This window comes from Lepidochelys kempii, chromosome 1 (genome assembly GCF_965140265.1).
Source record: "Lepidochelys kempii isolate rLepKem1 chromosome 1, rLepKem1.hap2, whole genome shotgun sequence".
NCBI classification, from domain to species: Eukaryota; Metazoa; Chordata; order Testudines; family Cheloniidae; genus Lepidochelys; species Lepidochelys kempii.
This window is the reverse complement of record NC_133256.1, coordinates 144,858,028-144,879,470: the sequence shown is the minus strand read 5'-3', so window position 1 is coordinate 144,879,470 and position 21,443 is coordinate 144,858,028. Positions and strand designations below refer to the sequence as shown.

Below are 21,443 nucleotides of genomic sequence, written 5' to 3'. Positions count from 1 at the left end.
AATTCTATTGGTTGTAACACAAGCTGCAGTAGAATCCAGCTCGCTCTGTTTGAGTTGTATTGACTTTGCAATACCAACAGAAGGAAAAGAGTAGTAAAAACATATTTTTTTGGTCAGCAACATCAGCAGAAGTGACAATGAATTCACAGACAGAGTAGGCGTGTTGTGTAAGAAGGTTCCATTTTTACACAGGTCACTTTCCAGAGGAGAACAGCACTTTGTGGGCCACTCTCTTCTACAGATTTGTTTATTTATTTGGAATAAACGAAATGAAATATAAACTCACCTCACCCCAATAGCGTATTAGAAATATCACCCTTATCTCCTTGTACCAGTTTATTATTATACTTTCTTTAACCTGCACCCATCTCAAAAAACCTAGGATAAGAAATAGCCTTGGTTTAAGCCTAGAGGGTCTTAGCAAGTTCCAAAGCTGAGAGTCCTTCATTAAAAGAAAAACAAACAAACAAACCACATTATCTGCAGTCCTCTTCTCAAGGAGAAAGCAAATGCACAGTTACCCATCTTAGGAATCTCTCCAAATCAAAGAAACCAAAGAATTTCTCTCTATGTCCTCTTTTCCCATTACGTTTGACAGTTTGCTAGTGAAGATAAATTTAAGCATATGATTAAGTGCTTGGCTGAAACCTGACCTTAGTCTTTTTCATGACTACAAATGATCTACAGGTAGAGAGGAAATTTGTGTTAGTTATCATGTGTTACATACCCTTGACCCACAGATGAGGCAAATCTATTATAACTGCCAGTCACAGAGTCTGGCTCTTTAGCTCAAGCTCTGGAGACATGCTTCAGCTTTAGAGGTTCAATCCCTCTTGTCAATCAAGATGGCAGCCAACATATGAATGTGGCATTGTCTGAGATTCTAATTAACGTGAGCCTGCCATTCAGGATGTACTTCCTCTCTCCAGAGCAATATGTTTCCTCTGCACCCAATCCATTGAAGTTGTGGGTGTGTAACAGCACCAACTATGGAGCCTTGCTCTTTAGATAAAGTCGTAGAGACCCATACTTTCAGCTAAGGAGGTTCCCAAGATGGCAGTCATCACATTAGTCACTTAATGTAGATCAGCATTAAAGGGGGAATTTTAAAGTCAGAAGAGCATGTTCAGCCACAGGAAGTTGGACAAAAAAATTATACAGTTACTGAAATGAAAGTTTTAGCAAATAGACAATATTCCAATATTTATAACTGACATGCTTTAAATATTGAAAGATACATATTTTGTTTCAAAGGGGAAATCATTAGAAAACTCAAAATAAATAGTAAGCTAATTAAAAAGATGGCGAGGGAAGGGGGCCAAGAAGATAATAAAATAGTCAAGTGAAACTTACGTTCACTAGTGAGGCCTTCTTTGCTCACAATAGTTTAATTTTACATAGTTTTGGCCTGCAATTTATTGGTATATCTCAATAAACTTTGATAATTAATTCCTACAGCAGAGATATGACTGGAAAGGACAGAACTGATAAACTTCTGCTTTCCACGTGCTACCGATGCAGCATTCCAGCTTTGCTAACCAATATGGCTTTAATAAAAATTTAATTTTTGTCCATGGTTAAATAAGATTATTAAAATTTCAGAACAAGGCCATTGATACCAGAAATCTGCTTTGTGAAGAGTCCCTACACTCGCATGACAAACTAATACCCAATACATTCAGTGTTTTCTTCTCAAACCAATACCCTGAACCAGCTACAGACCTACCTTTTCCACCCATTCTTACATTTTATTATTGAAGTTAAGGGGACATCTACAGTACACATACATCTTGAAAAAAAAAGCGAATGAAATATTATCACCTGGGCTTATACTGTACGTATTGCCTCCCATTCCTTTACATAACTGAAGATTATGCATTTCCTGTAAATTCTTCGTTGGTAGCTGTCATAAATATAAAGGGAAGGGTAACCACCTTTCTGTATACAATGCTATAAAATCCCTCCTGGCCAGAGGCAAACCCCTTTCACCTGTAAAGGGTTAAGAAGCTAAGATAACCTCACTGGCACCTGACCAAAATGGCCAATGAGGAGACAAGATACTTTCAAAGCTGGAGTGGAGGGACAAAGGGTCTGTCTATCTGTGTGATGCTTTTGCTGGGAACAGATCAGGAATGCAGCTCAGAACGCCTGTAAAAAGATAGTAAGTAATCTAGCTAGATATGTGTTAGATTCTGTTTTGTTTAATGGCTAGTAAAATAGGCTGTGCTGAATGGAATGTATATTCCTGTTTTTGTGTCTTTTTGTAACTTAAGGTTTTGCCTAGAGGGATTCTCTATGTTTTGAATCTGATTACCCTGTAAGGTATTTCCCATCCTGATTTTACAGAGGTGATTCTTTTACTTTTTCTTTAATTAAAATTCTTCTTTTAAGAACCTGATTGGTTTTTTTCATTGTTCTTAAGATCCAAGGGTTTGGGTCTGTGTTCACCTATGCAAATTGGTGAGCATTTTTATCAAGCCTTCCCCAGGAAATGAGGTGTAGGGCTTGGGGGGATATTTGGGGGGGAAGACGTCTCCAAGTGGGCTCTTTCCCTGTTCTTTGTTTAACACGCTTGGTGGTAGCAGAATAGGACAAGGCAAAGTTTGTACCTTGAGGAAGTTTTTAACCTAAGCTGGTAAGAATAAGCTTAGGGGGTCTTTCATGCAGGTCCCCACCTCTGTACCATAGAGTTCAGAGTGGGGAAGGAACCTTAACAGTAGCCCTATATGCTTCTTCAAATAACAAACACTAAGAGTGACAACATTTCACAAAACAACCAATAGGAACATTTTTTCCACATTTGAAATTTCCATAGACCATTACATTAAGTGTATAATTTAATGAAAATCTAGGGTTGAAATAGTTGCCCCCATGGAATTTATTGAGAATTTTGCCATTGATTTCAGTAGGGCCAGTATTTCACCCTAAATGTTGAAATAAAAATTTCCAAACCTGTCTTCCGGATTGCCATCCCTAGATCACAGTGAAATCAGTCAGTCAGTCCAGTGTTCCAGACCAGCCAGAGCTCTGACAATGTAAAGAAACATAATGCTCCAATTAAGTGGGAGTCTGCTTGGTTATTTTTTAAACCATTGGTTCAACCAGTATTGTACTAATCAGGAATCAAAATGAGGTTTCTATAAGTAATAAGGATTTCCTAATTACATGTCAAGTTGAATTCTTACCCCAGCTATTGCTGCTACAAGATATCAAGGATTCTGGTGGGAACATCCTGTCCTGATTAGGAATCCTTATGTGCAGATCAGGAATTCATTGGGTGGACTTGTGGGACATGCTGCCAAGCACACTTCTCTGCCACTCCACAAAGAAGATAAGTGCACCACTAGAAGATGTATACTACCAACCGTCATATACCTGTCATTGGGAGGGAGACAAAGATGGACGTCATCCTTATCAGACAACCACCTTTTTGGGGACATTAGGGATATATTTTCAAAAGAGCTCAGATCCCATTTAGGCAAATAAGTGGCCAGATTTTTTTTAGTACTCAGCCAGTTGGGCATTGAGATCATTTGAAAAATCATTTCATGAACATCAAAATGGGAGTTCTTTGGTTCCAAGGAAAATCTGGCCCTTATCTAGGTGTCAAGAGGAAACTGAGCTCTTTTGAAAATCTGGCATTAATTCTTGATGCTGAACTCTTGAAATCTAGCCCTTAGCTCTTTTGAAAAATTTAATCCATGGTGCCTGGACCAGGTTGGGATCTGTCTTTTTTCCAGAACTCTGGAGTACTAGAGAAATTTCCTGTGTTACTGGATTGGAGGAAAGGGACCTCTCTATTATCTTCATTATTTGTATTACATGAGCACCTAGAGGTACCAACCAGGACTCATTGTGCTCCACACTATACAGACACACAGTGAGAGACAGTCCCTGGCCTGAACAGTTTACAATCTAAATAGACAAGAGAACAAAGAATTGGAGAAATGAAGTTACTTGCCCAAGGTCTAAGATTAGGTCACTGGTAGACCCAAAAATAGAACAGAGTTTTCCGGATTTCCAGTCCAGTGCTCCATCCACTAGACCATGCTGCCTTTGCTATGTTGAAAGTAATTCTAGATTCTGGCCTCTTTCTGCTTTTGCCTAACAGCAAAACATATATCAGAAACCAGGCCATAATGTTTTATAGTCAAGGCTAGCAAAGCATTAGAATCAGTATTGAAGAATATTAATTATAGAAAGATTTTTTTCTAAAAATCAATATACCTTCATCAAAGGATTAGCAGAAAACAATTTTTAATGCACTAGTCAAGTGTCTGTTAAAATTTATTTTATCTTATCTGTTCGGTTTTCATAAGAATAAAAAAATGCATGTAGTCAATAAAATACTAAAGATTTTTTTAAGTCAGAAGTTGAACATTGAGCATATTTTATAGGGACCCTGCATCTTCAATAGGCTAAATATGTGTCCTCTCGCAAAAGAAACACACTACTAAGCAGCAGTATAATAAAGCGGAAACCAATGAAGCATCATGATTCCTGGTAGCACGTTTCATGCTACTATAAGTTCTGCACTCTAACATAGCTCTCATGACCCTTTTAGCATGTTTGCTATAAAACCCCATTGACAAATCAGGCATAAACACACACTGTAGGATAAAATTTCCTATTGCTACTTTTATCAGGATCTCCATGCATTTTTACAGCCTGATCCGTCAAACATGGTAGGCATGTGAGTTACTGTAGGTGCACAAGTAGCCTCATTTTGTGGGTTTTACCAGAGATGTTCAGTAAATACAATCTGATATGGTAAACATTAATACAAGTGAGTAACTGTACTCCTATGACAAAGATAGACTATGCCCCAAAGATCTTACAGTTTTGGCTATGTCTACACCAGAGGTTCTCAAAGCCGATCTGCTGCTTGTTCAGGGAAAGCCCATGGTGCAGACCGGTTTGTTTACCTGCCGTGTCAGTAGATTTGGCCAATCGCGGCTCCCACTGGCCATGGTTCACCGCTCCAGGCCAATGCGGGCTGCGGGAAGTGGCGCGGGCCAAGGGGTTTTCCTTGAAGAAGCGGCAGACCGGCTTTAAGAACCAATGCTCTACACTATAGCTTATGTCACTCCAGGGTGTGAATAAACCACCCCAAGTGACATAAGTTACACCAACATAAACTACACTTAGTCCTATAGGAAAAGGGGAAGAGTTAATGGAGATTACACCAAATATGAGCCCCAGGAGGATACAGGATGGGTTAAAAAGGATTACAAGGGAGAATGGGAATGGAAAGAACTTGCAGCCAGAGGGAACAGGGGATAGACTGGAGAATAGCACCGTCACTAGGAAAAGGCAGGTCTATGTGATTGGGGACTCTTTACTGAGAAGAATAGATAGGCCTGTAACCAGAGCTGATCCAGAAAATAGGAGGGTGTGCTGTCTTCCAGGTGCTAAGATACGGGATGTAGACCTGAGGTTGAAAAGGATTCTAAAGGGAGCGGGAAAGAATCCCCTAATTATCCTTCATGTGGGAACAAATGATACGGCTAGATTCTCGCTGGAAAGTATTAAGGGAGACTATGCTAGGCTGGGGAGGACGCTTAAGGAAATTGAGGCTCAGGTGATCTTTAGTGGGATTCTGCCTGTTCCTAGAGAAGGGCAACAAAGGTGTGACAAGATTATGACTATCAATAGATGGCTTAGGCAGTGGTGCTATAAGGAGGGCTTTGGGATGTATGGCCATTGGGAGGCATTCATGGATAGAGGACAGTTCTCTCGGGATGGACTTCATCTGAGTAGGGAAGGAAATAGACTTCTAGGATGGAGGCTGGCACAACTGAATAAGAGAGCTTTAAACTAGGAATTTGGGGGAGATGGTTGGGAGATGTCCAGGTAATCTCCACGCCAGAATTTAGCATAGAGTGGAAAGAAAATGAAGTAAGAGTGGATACAGCTGTAGGTAGGAGGAAGGGCAGCGTAGATACAAGTCTAATAGGTTATACTGGTAGTAAAATAACCGTGCCTAATAGGGTACAGAATGTGAGTGAGGCCAAACAGCAAAAATTAAGATGTTTGTACACTAATGCAAGGAGCCTAGATAACAAAATGGAGGAACTAGAGTTACTGGTGCAGGAAGTGAAACCAGATATTATAGGTATAACAGAGACCTGGTGGAATAGTAGTCATGACTGGGCTACAGGTATTGAAGGGTATGTGCTGTTTAGGAAAGACCGAAATAAAGGTAAAGGTGGTGGAGTAGCATTGTATATCAATGATGAGATAGAATGTAAAGAAATAAGAAGCGATGAAATGGATATGACTGAGTCTGTCTGGGCAACAATTAAATTGGGGAAGAAAACTATTAGAGCCTCCCCTGGGATAGTGCTTGGGGTGTGCTATAGACCGCCGGGATCTAATTTGGATATGGATAGAGCCCTTTTTAATGTTTTTAATAAAGTAAATACTAATGGAAACTGTGTGATCATGGGAGACTTTAACTTCCCAGATATAGACTGGAGGACGAGTGCTAGTAATAATAATAGGGCTCAGATTTTCCTAGATGCGATAGCTGATGGATTCCTTCAGCAAGTAGTTGCTGAACCGACTAGAGGGGATGCCATTTTAGATTTGGTCTTGGTGAGTAATGAGGACCTCATAGAGGAAATGGTTGTAGGGGATAATCTTGGCTCAAGTGATCATGAGCTAATTCAGTTCAAACTGAATGGAAGGATTAACAAAAATAAATCTGCAACTAGAGTTTTTGATTTCAAAAGGGCTGACTTTCAAAAATTAAGGAAATTAGTTAGGGAAGTGGATTGGACTGAAGAATTTATGGGTTTAAAGGTAGAGGAGGCCTGGGATTATTTTAAATTAAAGCTGCAGAAGCTATCGGAAGCCTGCATCCCAAGAAAGGGGAAAAAATTCATAGGCAGGAGTTGTAGACCAAGCTGGATGAGCAAGCATCTTAGAGAGGTAATTAAGAAAAAGCAGAAAGCATATAGGGAGTGGAAGAAGGGAGGGATCAGTAAGGAAAGCTACCTTATTGAGGTCAGAATATGTAGGGATAAAGTGAGACAGGCTAAAAGTCAAGTAGAGTTGGACCTTGCAAAGGGAATTAAAACCAATAGTAAAAGGTTCTATAGTCATATAAATAGGAAGAAAACAAAGAAAGAAGAAGTGGGACCGCTAAAAACTGAGGATGGAGTGGAGGTCAAGGATAATCTAGGCATGGCCCAATATCTAAACAAATACTTTGCCTCAGTCTTTAATAAGACTAAAGAGGATCTTAGGGATAATGGTAGCATGATAAATGGGAATGAGGATATGGAGGTACACATCACCATATCGGAGGTAGAAGCGAAACTCAAACAGCTTAATGGGACTAAACTGGGAGGAGTGGTAGATACGCTGGAGGGGAGGGATAGGATACAGAAGGACCTAGACAAATTGGAGGATTGGGCCAAAAGGAATCTGATGAGGTTCAATAAGGATAAGTGCAGGGTCCTGCACTTAGGACGGAAGAACCCAATGCACAGCTACAGACTAGGGACCGAATGGCTAGGCAGCAGTTCTGCAGAAAAGGACCTAGGGGTGACAGTGGACGAGAAGCTGGATATGAGTCAGCAGTGTGCCCTTGTTGCCAAGAAGGCCAATGGCATTTTGGGATGTATAAGTAGGGGCATAGCGAGCAGATCGAGGGACGTGATCGTTCCCCTCTATTCGACATTGGTGAGGCCTCATCTGGAGTACTGTGTCCAGTTTTGGGCCCCACACTTCAAGAAGGATGTGGATAAATTGGAGAGAGTCCAGCGAAGGGCAACAAAAATGATTAGGGGACTGGAACACATGAGTTATGAGGAGAGGCTGAGGGAGCTGGGATTGTTTAGCCTGCAGAAGAGAAGAATGAGGGGGGATTTGATAGCTGCTTTCAACTACCTGAAAGGGGGTTCCAAAGAGGATGGCTCTAGACTGTTCTCAATGGTAGCAGATGACAGAACGAGGAGTAATGGTCTCAAGTTGCAGTGGGGGAGGTTTAGATTGGATATTAGGAAAAACTTTTTCACTAAGAGGGTGGTGAAACACTGGAATGCGTTACCTAGGGAGGTGGTAGAATCTCCTTCCTTAGAGGTTTTTAAGGTCAGGCTTGACAAAGCCCTGGCTGGGATGATTTAACTGGGAATTGGTCCTGCTTTGAGCAGGGGGTTGGACTAGATGACCTTCTGGGGTCCCTTCCAACCCTGATATTCTATGATTCTATGATTCTATGACTAAATCGGGGGGCCCAGATAATCTTCATCCAAGAATATTAAAAGAATTGGCACAAGAAATTGCAAGCCCATTAGCAAGAATTTTTAATGAATCTGTAAACTCAGGGGTTGTACCGTATGATTGGAGAATTGCTAACATAGTTCCTATTTTTAAGAAAGGGAAAAAAAGTGATCCAAGTAATTATAGGCCTGTTAGTTTGACATCTGTAGTATGCAAGGTCTTGGAAAAAATTTTGAAGGAGAAGGTAGTTAAGGACATTGAAGTCAATGGTAAATGGGACAAAATACAACATGGTTTTACAAAAGGTAGATCGTGCCAAACCAACCTGATCTCCTTCTTTGAGAGAGTAACAGATTTTTTAGATAAAGGAAACGCAGCGGATCTAATTTACTTAGATTTTAGTAAGGCGTTTGATACTGTGCCACATGGGGAATTATTAGTTAAATTGGATAAGATGGGCATCAATAGGAAAATTGAAAGGTGGATAGGGAATTGGTTAAAGGGGAGACTACAACGGGTCCTACTGAAAGGTGAACTGTCAAGTTGGAGGGAGATTACCAGTGGAGTTCCTCAAGGATCAGTTTTGGGACCAATCTTATTTAATCTTTTTATTACTGACCTGGGCACAAAAAGTGGGAGTGTGCTAATAAAGTTTGCAGATGATACAAAGCTGGGAGGTATTGCTAATTTAGAGAAGGACAGGGATACCCTACAGGAGGATCTGGATGACCTTGTAAACTGGAGTAATAGGAATAGGATGAAATTTAATAGTGAGAAGTGTAAGGTCATGCATTTAGGGATTAGTAACAAGAATTTTAGTTATAAGCTAGGGACGCATCAACTAGAAGTAACGGAGGAGGAAAAGGACCTTGGAGTATTGGTTGATCATAGGATGACTATGAGCTGCCAATGTGATATGGCTGTGAAAAAAGCTAATGTCGTCTTGGGATGCATCAGGAGAGGTATTTCCAGTAGGGATAAGGAGGTTTTAGTACCGTTATATAAGGCACTGGTGAGACCTCACCTGGAATACTGTGTGCAGTTCTGGTCTCCCATGTTTAAGAAGGATGAATTCAAACTGGAACAGGTACAGAGAAGGGCTACTAGGATGATCCGAGGAATGGAAAACTTGTCTTATGAAAGGAGACTCAGGGAGCTTGGCTTGTTTAGCCTAACTAAAAGAAGGTTGAGGGGAGATATGATTGCTCTCTATAAATATATCAGAGGGATAAATACCAGAGAGGGAGAGGAATTATTTAAACTCAGTACCAATGTGGACACAAGAACAAATGGATATAAACTGGCCACTAGGAAATTTAGATTAGAAATTAGACGAAGGTTTCTAACCATCAGAGGAGTGAAGTTTTGGAATAGCCTTCCGAGGGAAGTAGTGGGGGCAAAAGATCTATCTTGCTTTAAGATTAAACTCGATAAGTTTATGGAGGAGATGGTATGATGGGATAACATGGTTTTGGTAATTAAATATTCATGGTAAATAGGCCCAATGGCCTGTGATGGGTTTTTAGATGGGGTAAGATCCAAGTTACCCGGGAAAGAATTTTCTGTAGTATCTGGCTGATGAATCTTGCCCATATACTCAGGGTTTAGCTGATCGCCATATTTGGGGTCGGGAAGGAATTTTCCTCCAGGGCAGATTGGAAGGCCCTGGAGGTTTTTCGCCTTCCTCTGTAGCATGGGGCACGGGTCACTTGCTGGAGGATTCTCTGCTCCTTGAGGTCTTCAAACTACAATTTGAGGACTTCAATAGCACAGATATAGGTGTGAGGTCTTTTTTAGGAGTGGTGGGTGAAGTTCTGTGGCCTGCATTGTGCAGGAGGTCAGACTAGATGATCATAATGGTCCCTTCTGACCTAAATATCTATGAATCTATGAATCTATGAATCTACACTGACGTATGCACCAGTATGAACAGCGCTGTGTCAGCAGGAGATCTTCTTCTGCCAACATAGTTGCTGCTGCTCACAGAGATGGTTTTATTATGCCAACGGGAGAGCTTTTTCCTGTTGGCATAGAGTGTCTTCACAAGCCGTGCTGCAATGCTGTAAGTGTAGACATGCTTTAAGTATTACCTTACCTATTAATTAAAATTCTCAGGACCTTTCACAGACTTCCTGTGTGACTTTTGACAAGTCAGTTAATCCCATTGTGCCTTGATTATTCATCTGTAAAATGGGGATAATAATGCTTCCATCATCCACCCTCTTTTTGTTTTATTGATTTAACTTGACAATCTTAATTGCTATGGTCTGTGATTTCCAAAAAAGATTAACTGAGTTAGGCTGCCATCTTCCAGAGAATTTCAATTAGGACTGTCAGGGTTCTGGTCATGCAAGAGCACCCTCTTAGGATGTTGACAGGATTGTAGACTCAAATGGGGATTCTCAGTAGCACTCCGAAGAGGACACAGAGTCTGATCCCTCTAGTTGAGTACCTCTGGATGCTTACCCCTTCCAGGGCTCAGGGAACAAATAAAGTAGGAACAGGAAAATAAACTAAGGAAAAGGAAAGTCTAATGCTCCTTTACCTCAGAGGGCTTGAACCTTCTTTAGGCAAGGAAGCAGGCTCTGTGTCTATCAGGCCTCTCCCTAGGAGTTGGGAAGATTGGGGATCTCCCCTCTTGAATGCCTCCTTCAGTCCTGACATGACTTACAGGTGCATCAAGCCTGGGCCACTCCAGCTCAGAGAAACATCTTACATGGTGCAGCGTTTATGTACCCTGTCATAAGGCCCTTTTGAGAATCCCAGACCATAGTAATCTGTAGAACTACCCACTTCAGTAAAGCATAAATACTTTCAATACCTGACCCCAAAGCAGCGGTCAAAACAAATGAATATAAAGAAACACATTTTGATGCAAGATAACAGGTTTTATACACTATATATTATTTTTAGCCATTTTGGTTAATTAAAAATAAAAGCTAATTGCTCATAACGAAAAATTCTCACAAACTACTAGGAATCATAATTATCAAATATTAAAGTGCAGTATTTATCAAACTGGTCAACTAAATTACCTAAGCAGCATTTAAAACATCCAATTTGCTTAATTATTTCAAATGCTGTGATTAATCTACCACAGGTTGACTTTTGCCTCTTTGACCTGAACTCGTCACTCTGTAGTATAGATATATCTCACAATTTTAGTGCATTGAAAAATCAATATATATAAGACTATAAAGGCAAAGTTATCACTTTATAATATTGGCAAACAAAGTTGTTGTTCTGCAAAATATAAGCCACCACTAATCCTCTAATACATTTTCAAGAGTAATAAATTTTCATTGCCTCTTACCTATGCAAAGGAAAAACAAAACTTCTGGGATAATATACATTAAAATGTTTGTGCCAGGAGACTAATTTTCTGTTCTAGCACACATAAACCAAGTGTAGCAGATAGATCCATGCCTGAACTGAAAACAATAGCTAAATGAGTAAGTTTGTTCCCCTCTCAGGTGAACTTTTCTGAGCTGGACATTGCAAAGAGGAGGTCTTCGGGTATCAAATCCTCAGCTAATTAAAAAAAATGAAAAATATAAATTGCAGGGATTCTCCTTGACAAAAGGATTGGTTCACATCGCAATGGTAACATACAACAAATTGCCCACCCTTTCACTAATTAAGGTCAAAGAGGCAAAACTCAACCTGTGGTAGAGAAAATAAGCCAACAAGCATAGTTCACTACTCATCAGATAAATAGAGAAAGGAATGTGGGTCACAAGAATGATGGAGTTTTCAATGTTAGTACCTCATTCTGGCCCCTATACAGCAAAACACTTAATCATGTGTCTAACTGCAAGTGCATGAGTTGTCCCACTGATTTCACTTAAATGCTTAAAGGTATTCATGCGCTTTGCAGGATTGGGGACTCGGATATGTCGAGTACTCAAAATTCCCAATGACTACAAATAGAGAATTAAAGGCTCAATCCTGTAAGATGCTGAGCACTCTGGCCCCAGTCCTCCAAAACACTTAACAACATGTTTAACTTTAAGCATATGGGCTGTCTCAATGACTTCATTGGAAACTCTCACAGGCTTGAAGTGAAGCATGTGTTTGTGTGCTTTGCTAGATCAGGTCAAGAGTGCTCAGCACCTTGCAAGATTAAGGTGATATATTGCCTCATGAAATTTACTGAGTGACTCACACGATTTGGCCCTATGACTCTTGCTTAGTTCAATAGTCACTGACTATTACTGAACTGTGATCAACTTTATGTACATTTGGATTTGTAAGCAGTTAAATGAAAATTGTTAACAGATTGTGATCTAATCTGAGGTACTGCTGTATTATAGATATATTCCTTGCTTACTTGGTTTCTGTTTCAAAACTGCTGCCTCTCTAACAAGCTCTCTCTAGATTTTCCATCACTATTTTAATGCATAACAAAATACTGGTCAAGAACCTCTGCTATTGTTTTTTGTATCATTTTCTTTTGCTCACTGAATGATTCTTTAAAATGTCAGTATGTTAGAGAAATTTAGGGAGTAAGAGCGAAAACAGTAGGTCACTGTCTTTGTATCTGTGGAGCAGAACAAAACATATTAGTCATAATAATAGTTTTGAATGTTTCATCAGACTTTCTAATATGTTTTCTGCTTTACATTTGTATACTGTACAATTATCACATGGTTTAACTTTTTCTTTCCACTTCTCAGTATCACATAGGAAGGAAAAACACTTCATTATATTATTATTTATTTGCGCTGCAGCAGTGCCTAAGGGCCTTAGTCATGGATCAGGGCCCCACTGTGTTAGGGGCACAAAAAGACACTCTCCCCCCTTGCTTTGAAGATCTTAGAACCAAAATAGTTAATAGCACTTTGCTTTTATAAATGTATTTTACCTTATGCAGAATGTTTTGAAAAAAAAAAAAAGAGACACCTGTTGGGATTTTGCCAGAGAAAACATTCCACCCAATGTGTAAATCTAATTTCAGACAACGGACATTAAGGTTTATATTTGTACATTAGGGTCTGATCATGCCAGCTGCCACCTGCAATATGTTACTATCAAATCCACCTGTCTTTCATAGACATCAAGGGTGCTCAGCTCCTGGCAGGATTGGCCTCTGAAAGTGTTTTCAGTAGTTGCTTAGGAATTGGTTTTTCTTAGGTTACAGTGGCTGGAAAATGATAAAAAAATGGGCCAGAGGAATCAAGTGTAACCAAACAGACTGCTCAAAGGGGGAATCGGATGTTCCTTGCATACCGGGTCTGAGGCTCCAAGCAACTTCTATGTACTCAGGGCTCAATAGCTTTTATCAAGGCAATAATAAAGTAAGCTTTGTTTGTCACTGCAGCTGGCGAAGTCTCTTCGAGTTACCATCTTCCAGTTCCTACCATAAACATCTCTTCCCCCAACATCCCTTTAGTATCGGGATGAGCTGCAACTAACCTTACAAAGAGTAATTGCACTTTACATTAAGTGGCAAATGATATATGTTGCTCAGCGAATTACTGCGTATAAAACAATATTAGATTAATAAAATTAATTGCAGCTTGATTGTACTATTTACTTGTAAGATAGTTAACTCTAATTTAAAATACATGTAATGTGCATCTACTAGAGAAATGTTAAACTAACATTATTATTTACTGATAGGGCAGCATTTACTATTCAATCATTCATAAATCTATATCTAACATGTAGTTGAGCATATTTAGGACACTGAGCTTAAAATTTTGCTGTGGCATGCACAGTGCAAAGAAATGCACGTTTGTTTTATAACTGCATCACCTCCTTCCAAAATTTATTGAGGCTTGTGTACATTCTAGGCTGTGCTAGATAAAAGATAATAGGAAATGAAAACAAGCAGATGCAGTTTTGCAACTAACATATTAATTGCAAATATCATAGTTCAGCTGTACAGTTTACTGCTGCCAAAATCTGTAGTCTTTGTACTGCTGTTATTCTAATGTTGCAGGTCAAAACCAGCAACCAGCTGTTCAATATCTGAGGGTTTTGCTAAATAATGCAAGACTACACAAACAATGTGATATGTACTGAACCAGTCTCAGAAAGACAGGAACAAAATGGGAAAATAATTATTTTTAATCCTATTATGGATTAGTATGTCACATTAAAGCACAAGTTTCTTGAAAAACTTGACAAAGGAGCATGTGACAAAGCTCTGGCCTTGCCTCCGTGGGTCCCGCGTTTCCTGGTGGATTTCGCTAGCCTCAGAGGCTCACTGTGACCCTCCACGGAACCCTTTTTTCTCTAGAGACAAGGGTCACAGTCTACTGAGCCATTTTCATCATAAGCCAGCAAGGGAGGTGAGGAGAAGTTATCCTTCCTTGCACAGTCTCTGTTGTCTCCCAGTCTCAGTGATTAATCAGGGGGCAAAGGTGTGTGTGTGGGGGGGAGCCCGGGCCCACCCTCTACTCCAGGCTCCAGCCCAGGGACCCTAATAGTATCAGCTATGGTAGCTGACCTTTTAGAAGCAGGACAGGTACAATTCCCTGGGCTACTTCCCCCACAGCAGCCCTGACTTCCTCAAGCTCCACTTCACCCTTACCTCAGGGTCTCCTTCCTTGTGCCTGATATGGTGTGTATTACTAAGTCTCTCCAACAGCACAACTTCCTCCCACAGCTCCTGACATGCACACCCACCTGAGTAACTGGGAGGCTTTTAACTAGCTTCAGCCAGCCCTGATTGGCTTCAGGTGTCCCAAATCAACCTAGCCTTCTCCCTGCCTTCTGGAAAGTTCTTAATTGGCCCCAGGTGTTTTAATTGACCTGGAGCAGCTTCCATTTCACTTAACCTGGTACCAGGGATTTGTTGAGCCTGGAGCTAATATATCTATCTCCCACTACTTTTCCATAGCCATCTGTCCTTGCCCCGTCACAAGTGGTATAATATATATAATTTTCCTGTTCCAGTTTTTCCTTTATTTGGTTTCTACTTTCACATCTCCTCATCCTTGTTGTGCTTTTCAGCGAATTTGTGTAAGTCCAGACTAAGGGGATCAATGTAAATTCCAGTAGGATAGTAAAATCTTCCAAGCAGGAAACTAGAAGGGAATACCTTCAGACTCCAGTTATGGTGAATCAGTGACTGGATTGCTGTTGTGCAATGTTCACACTACTAGGAGTAAAAGGAGCTCACGAAATAAATCGTGTCTCCCCTATCAGCACTGGGCACTAGCACATATACAATGGTATAGCCCTCATGGCAGTACTTTTAAGTTTTTTATGTAATTTGTTGCAGATGGACTCACTGTATTATGAGAATGGTAATAACACCTATTAATCATTACTCATTTTCAGCTTTTATAGAAGGAAAGCTTTTTATATAACTGGAGTTTTTCCCTCATCTCACTGCAGTTTATTGTGTCCACCTACATATGTTACTTTTTTGAAATAATCAACATAAAGACACCCACAAAGCTGAAGGAAAAAAGGAAGCCATGGAATGTTGAATGGCAGCTGGAAAATTTAGAAGAGTGATCTCTTCCAAAATGGTTACCAAAAATGTACTCTCTTTATAAACAAACAAGTAGAGCTGGTCAGAAAATTTCAGTCAATTTTTTGACTGCCCCCTCTTTTTCTGACCAGATGTAGAAGCAACTTAACGTTTGTGCCAGTGTATTCTTTTTTTTAAAGAAAAAAAGAGTTTGCAACATTTCTTAGTTTCCTGTGCTTCCTCTGAATGGCAGTTAATTACTGATGCTAGCAAAAAAAAAAAAAAAAGAAGACCTAGTAGGTTGTTTTGTCCATTACCCTGGCACTACAGGACTGAACTTCCCAGTGTATTTTCTAGCACTCTGTCTAGTCCAGATTCAAAAGCAAAGGATCTTCCCTTTCTTTGGAAGGCTAGTCAGTCTGATGGATCTGACATTTGGGAGCTCTTTAGTGACATTAAACTTAAATTTTCCTAAATTTCATATGATTATTTCTACTAGGCTAAGTAACTCCTCCTCATCTGTGATGTTTCCATGCTATATTTTTTTCAGATAGTAATCATGAGTCCTCAGGCCTTGATCCAAATGTTAGTAACTAAGTATTTGAGTAGTATCATTAACTACTCAACATGCTATATTATTAGTTTTATTGATATTTTTATTCATTACAGCTCAGCTGTAACATATATTTGAGTTACAGTCAATGAAGTATTTTTTTTAAAACCATGCAAAGTTTGACAACGGAACACTTGTATGTCTAGCCTATCAGAATTTTCAACCACTGATGCTAGGGAAGCAAATTAATATAGACAAATCTCATTTCATCCCCTGCCAATAATTATAATTAAAAGATTGAGAGAAAGTTGGCAAAGAAGTAACCTAATTATTTCTCTTTTCCATACCATTCAGCCTGAACCAAAATGTGTTCCAACAAATCACCGTGCATAGAAATGGCAGCATTTTCCCTTAGCTTTGATGAGGGACACTCTCTTCTCCATATCTGTGAATTTTGAGGAATGATTTCAGAGTGAGAGGTGCATTAATTCTCTTTAGAATCTCATGCACTCAAAACCACTCTTCAGAGGCATTCTGTAGTACTTTATCCATAATATCACACTTCAAATTTTTCTGTAATGGGTTTGGTAGAAGAGTAGTTTAAACTCTAACTCCATTGAGAAATCTAATTCCTCTCTCCTCTCTATAAAATAGAAAAGAAAGTATTGTGAAATTACTATTTGGGGAGAAATACCCATCTCTAGTATCTGCTGTGTATTTTGTATCCTGAAATGATATTGCAGTGTAGATGCTTTCCCATCTTGAAAAATATTCAAAATGATGCATAAGTGCTATGGCAAAGTATAACCTCAAATTTATCAACTTGATCAAATGAATAACATTACCTATTGCAATAGATAGTAAGAAAAATAAGCAAAAACAACAACACTCTGTGTCTCTTTTATATTTATTGTTACATCCACATCTGTATTTATCAAGACAAGTTTGGGATGATGATATTATTTACAAGAGGCAAAGCATGCTTTCCTCAAAGTGTTCAGGAGGAAGAAGTCAAAGCCTGAAAATTCTCAGAATCCCCACTTCTGGAAATATGAGTTTGCCATTGACTGGTTTGTCCAGGTTATTCAATAGCCACCATGGGAGTTCAGGGAACAATGTGCTAATCATTTGGACAGCTAATCATATATTCCGGAGCTACACATGCTGTGGGGAGTGGCTAAGTGGCTACTCCCCTCCACTTAACACACAACCTAAGTTCAGGCAGAAGGTTCACTCTAGGGTTCTGACTCTCCCCAATTCTATGCTTCCAACCTAAGTGTGCCTCATTTGGCTTCCCTGTGAGTAAATTAGAAGATGGGATGACAACCTATGGTTCTAAGACTGATTTGCATAACCTACCCATTCATATTAATTAAAAATGGAGAGGGGGGGCTCATTATCTTCTTGTGCAATGCAGGATTTGTCCCCATTTCATATCTTCAGTGCTTTATCTATTATTTTGTGGTCAGTCTTAAACCCCATTAATTTTACCGTAATTAAATAGAGGAAGTGATCTCAGTATTTGCAGTATTCCCCTACTTTGCTCCATGTACTATAGAGAATACCTCAAATGCCATACTGAAGTACTAAGCACCTAAGGCAACTGGCAACTTTTTAAAACACTAGCTGTTGTAGTTTTAAATGGCACAAGCAGAGGGGCTTCTACAACATCTCTGTCCCACCATACAATAGGTCATACAGTCATTAGAGACCCTAGGTCACACACTGACTGTATTCCAGTGCTGCTTCCCAGGAGGGAGTTGACCAGAACTTCTGCACAAGAACTGGGGCAGAACAACAGTGGCAAAACATGATTATATGGTGTGGTACAAAGGTTTTATCAACAGGAATTTCGCACTGCTACACTATTCGTGAATGGCAAAGTCATGAGTGGGTTTTATAAGTCATGCTAAGTGAGTACTTTCTGCCACCACAAATTAACATGTGTTCTCTGTATGCCACGTGTGTGCTATTAGAACTATTTTACAAAGGTTTGAGAGAGTTTTTTAAAAAAAATGTATCCCACTGCCTGGAAAGCCAGGTGCCTTAGGTTACATTTGTTCAACTGGACAGATCTCAAAAGGAACCAATCCACGCCTCACCTCTAAAAATAGCCTGAAATTGCTTCCTAGAGCTAAAAACGTTACAGTATGAAGCTCTGATCTCTCAGGACTTTCTTGGGTAAGAAAAATCGATCTCCCTTGGGAAAGTAAGGATTCCCCTGTGCCAGTGGTTGCATTACTAGGGCTTACAGAGTCACAAGATTTCAGAACTTAAACCTTTCCCTGAGCTGGGACTGAATATTGCCCATCCTGGGCCTCAGGCAGGTGAGATTTTGGAGGGGACAAAATATCTGGGAGGAAAGAATGAAAGAATTCTCTTACAGGTTGATTTTAGCGTCATGTGAAACTGCCAAAGGGATTGAAATGCTGGAAGTAGGGAAGCTGATTCTTGGGGCGGGGGGGGGGGGGGGGAAGCGCTAAGAGAGAGCTATCATACAGCTTTGCATTTATCATTTAGGTATCACCATCATATGCAGATATGGTGGGTATGCACATGAGCAGTGGCTACTTAAAATGTTCATTTCAGTTCTAAGGAAATCTCAAACTGGCAATATCTCTAAAACCAGAATCAACTTTTAAGCATGCCCAAGACATGAACAATTAATGGCACTTTACACTTGTCAAAAGAACCTGTTTAAAGGCACCTCTTTTAGGCAGTGCTTTTCTATGGGTGTTTTGCCTTAACTCAGGCACTTAAGCAAGTCCTTAGCTTTAAATAGATACCTATGGTCCCATTGACTTCAATGGGATTTAAAAGCGTGTGCATAAGTTCTGTCGTGAGTAGGGATGTTTTCCTAAAGCAGGTCCTTGGAGGCGTTTACACAGCCTGTGGAAGTGAGCCTCCTAGCCCAGCTCAACAGACTTGGGCTAGCAGGGCATGTATTGGTGCTCTAAACATAGCCCTGTAGACAGAGCTTGGAGAGAGCTCGGGCTCTAAATCACACCCCTCTACCTAGGCTTCGAAACCGGAACTCCTGCCGGAGCTGCAACTTCAAAGTGTGCTAGGGAGAGCTCTGCTAGTCCTGCAGTGGACCCGGGCTTGAAGCTGTCTAGACAAACCCTCTGAGGCAGCAGGATCAGATCCTTAAATGTTGTAAATACAGACAATTATTTTTAAGTAGACTTTTTGTCTAATATAGCTCGTTCCAGGAGTCAGTCATCTCCCAAAACTACCTTCTTATATTTTTGATAGAAAATTAAAAATAAATTACATGCTGTGTGTTACACCAGGTTTGTGAGTCTACAATTTTACGTGGTTGTGGTCCCAAATATACACAACCAAAGTGAATTTTTTAACATTAAATTAGCTAGAAAAAGGAAGTTAACTATATTCAAAACCTGAATTACTGTATTTTAGACTTGGATTAGAATGCTGTAAATCCTTTTATGACTGTACAAAATACTTTGCTATCATTGTACAAACTCCGTCATTCAGAAGACAGCACTCCACAAATTCATTTTAGTAATGCCTGTCTGATCTGGGAATGGTTGTTGGAAGACAATTCTTAGGTCAATGAATTTGTCTGTAACAGACATCATAATGTACTAGGTCTAGGAACAATAGTCCCAAACCCAATAACTTATTTTGGTTGATAAAGGCAATAGTGTTGATGTAACATACTTGGACTTCTGTAAGACATTTGACATGGTATCATGTGACTTTATGATAATTAAGAAACTAAAAGAATGCAAAGTCAACATGGCACACATTGTGTGGATTAAAATGGGTTAACAGATAGGTCTCAAAATGTAATTGTAAATAGTGATTATCAAGTTGGTGCGTTTCTAGTGGGGTCCTGAAGGGATCAGTTCTTGACCCTATGTTATTTCATTTTTTAAAAAAACAATGATCTGGAATGAAACACAAAATCAGTACTGATGAAGTTTGCTGATGTCACAAAAATTGGAGGAGTAGCAAATAGTGAAGAGGACAAGTCATTGATACAGAATCATCTGGATTGGTTGGTAAACTGGGGCAAGCAAGCAATATGCGTTTCAATACGGCCAAATGTAAAGACACATCTATGAACCAAGAATGCAGGCCACACTTACAAGATGTGTGACTCTATCCTGGTAAACAGTGACTATTTTTTTTTGTTTCTTTGTTTTTAATGGAAGCAGGATCATGGTGGATAATCAGCTGAACCTAAGCTCAAAGTCGGACCCTGTGGTTAAAAAGGGAAATGTGATTTTTGGAGGTATTAACAGAAAAATATTGAGTGGGAGTAGAGGGGCTATATTACCTCTATATTTGACACGGATACTACCACAAATGAAATATTGTGTCCAGTTCAGGTGTGCACACTTCAAGAAACATGTTGAAAAATTGGAGAGGATTCAGAGAAGAGCAGAGAATGATTAAAGATTGGAAAACATGCCTTACAGTGAGAAACTGAAGAAACTCAATCTATTAGTTTAACAAAATGAAGGCTGAGGGATGATTTGATCACAGCCTAAAAGCACCTATGAAAATTTGATAGCAGCAATCAGACAAATGTGTAACAAGATCCAATGGCTGGAAGTTGAAGCTAATCAAATTGAGACTAGAAATAAAATGCAAATTTTGAACAGAGAGGGTACTTAACCATTGGAACAACTAACCAAGGGTCATGGTGGATTCTCCATCACTCTCAATCTTTTACCAAGATTGGATGTTTTTCTAAGAGAGATGCTTTAATTCAGCCATAGCTATTTGGACTTCAAGCAGAAATTAATTCAGGGAAGTCCTATCACCTGTATTATGTAGGAGGTGCGACTAAATGATCACAATGGTCCCTCTTGGACTTGAAAGCTATTAATTTTACATTTGAAGAACCATTGCTTAATAGGAAAAGTGCTCTCTCTTCTATTATAATTTTTCACAGTCAAATAAATAATCAAAATGCAATTCTCATTTCTACACTGTTGTGTGATGAGAACATAAATTCCATCACCTGGTTATTACTAGACACTAAGGACTAACAGTTCAAGAGACAGTTGAGAGAAAGGATGGTCTAGTGGTTACGGAACTAACCTAGTTGAGAGACCTGGCTTTAAGTTCCTGTTTCATCATAGACTTCCTCTGTGATCTTAGGCAAGTCACTCTGCCTCTCTGAGCCTGACCTTACGGGGGTGTTATGCAGAAAATTACATTAAAAATTGTGAGGCCCTTAGACACTGTGATAATGGTAGC

At 39.6% G+C, this 21,443-nt stretch overlaps 1 protein-coding gene across 4 annotated transcripts in view; it reads right to left on the bottom strand.

The window, feature by feature from the left end:
* IL1RAPL1 (interleukin 1 receptor accessory protein like 1) overlaps positions 1 to 21,443 on the bottom strand; it is a 1,117,545-nt gene that overhangs the window by 1,079,015 nt on the left and 17,087 nt on the right. For 3 of the 4 annotated variants that reach the window (XM_073328264.1, XM_073328235.1, XM_073328255.1), the window contains exon 2: positions 2,953 to 3,027. The exons of the other annotated variant lie outside the window; for it this stretch is intronic. The gene's annotated coding sequence lies outside the window, so the exon portion shown is untranslated. The remainder of the gene's footprint in view (positions 1 to 2,952; positions 3,028 to 21,443) is intronic. 4 annotated transcript variants of the gene reach the window in all.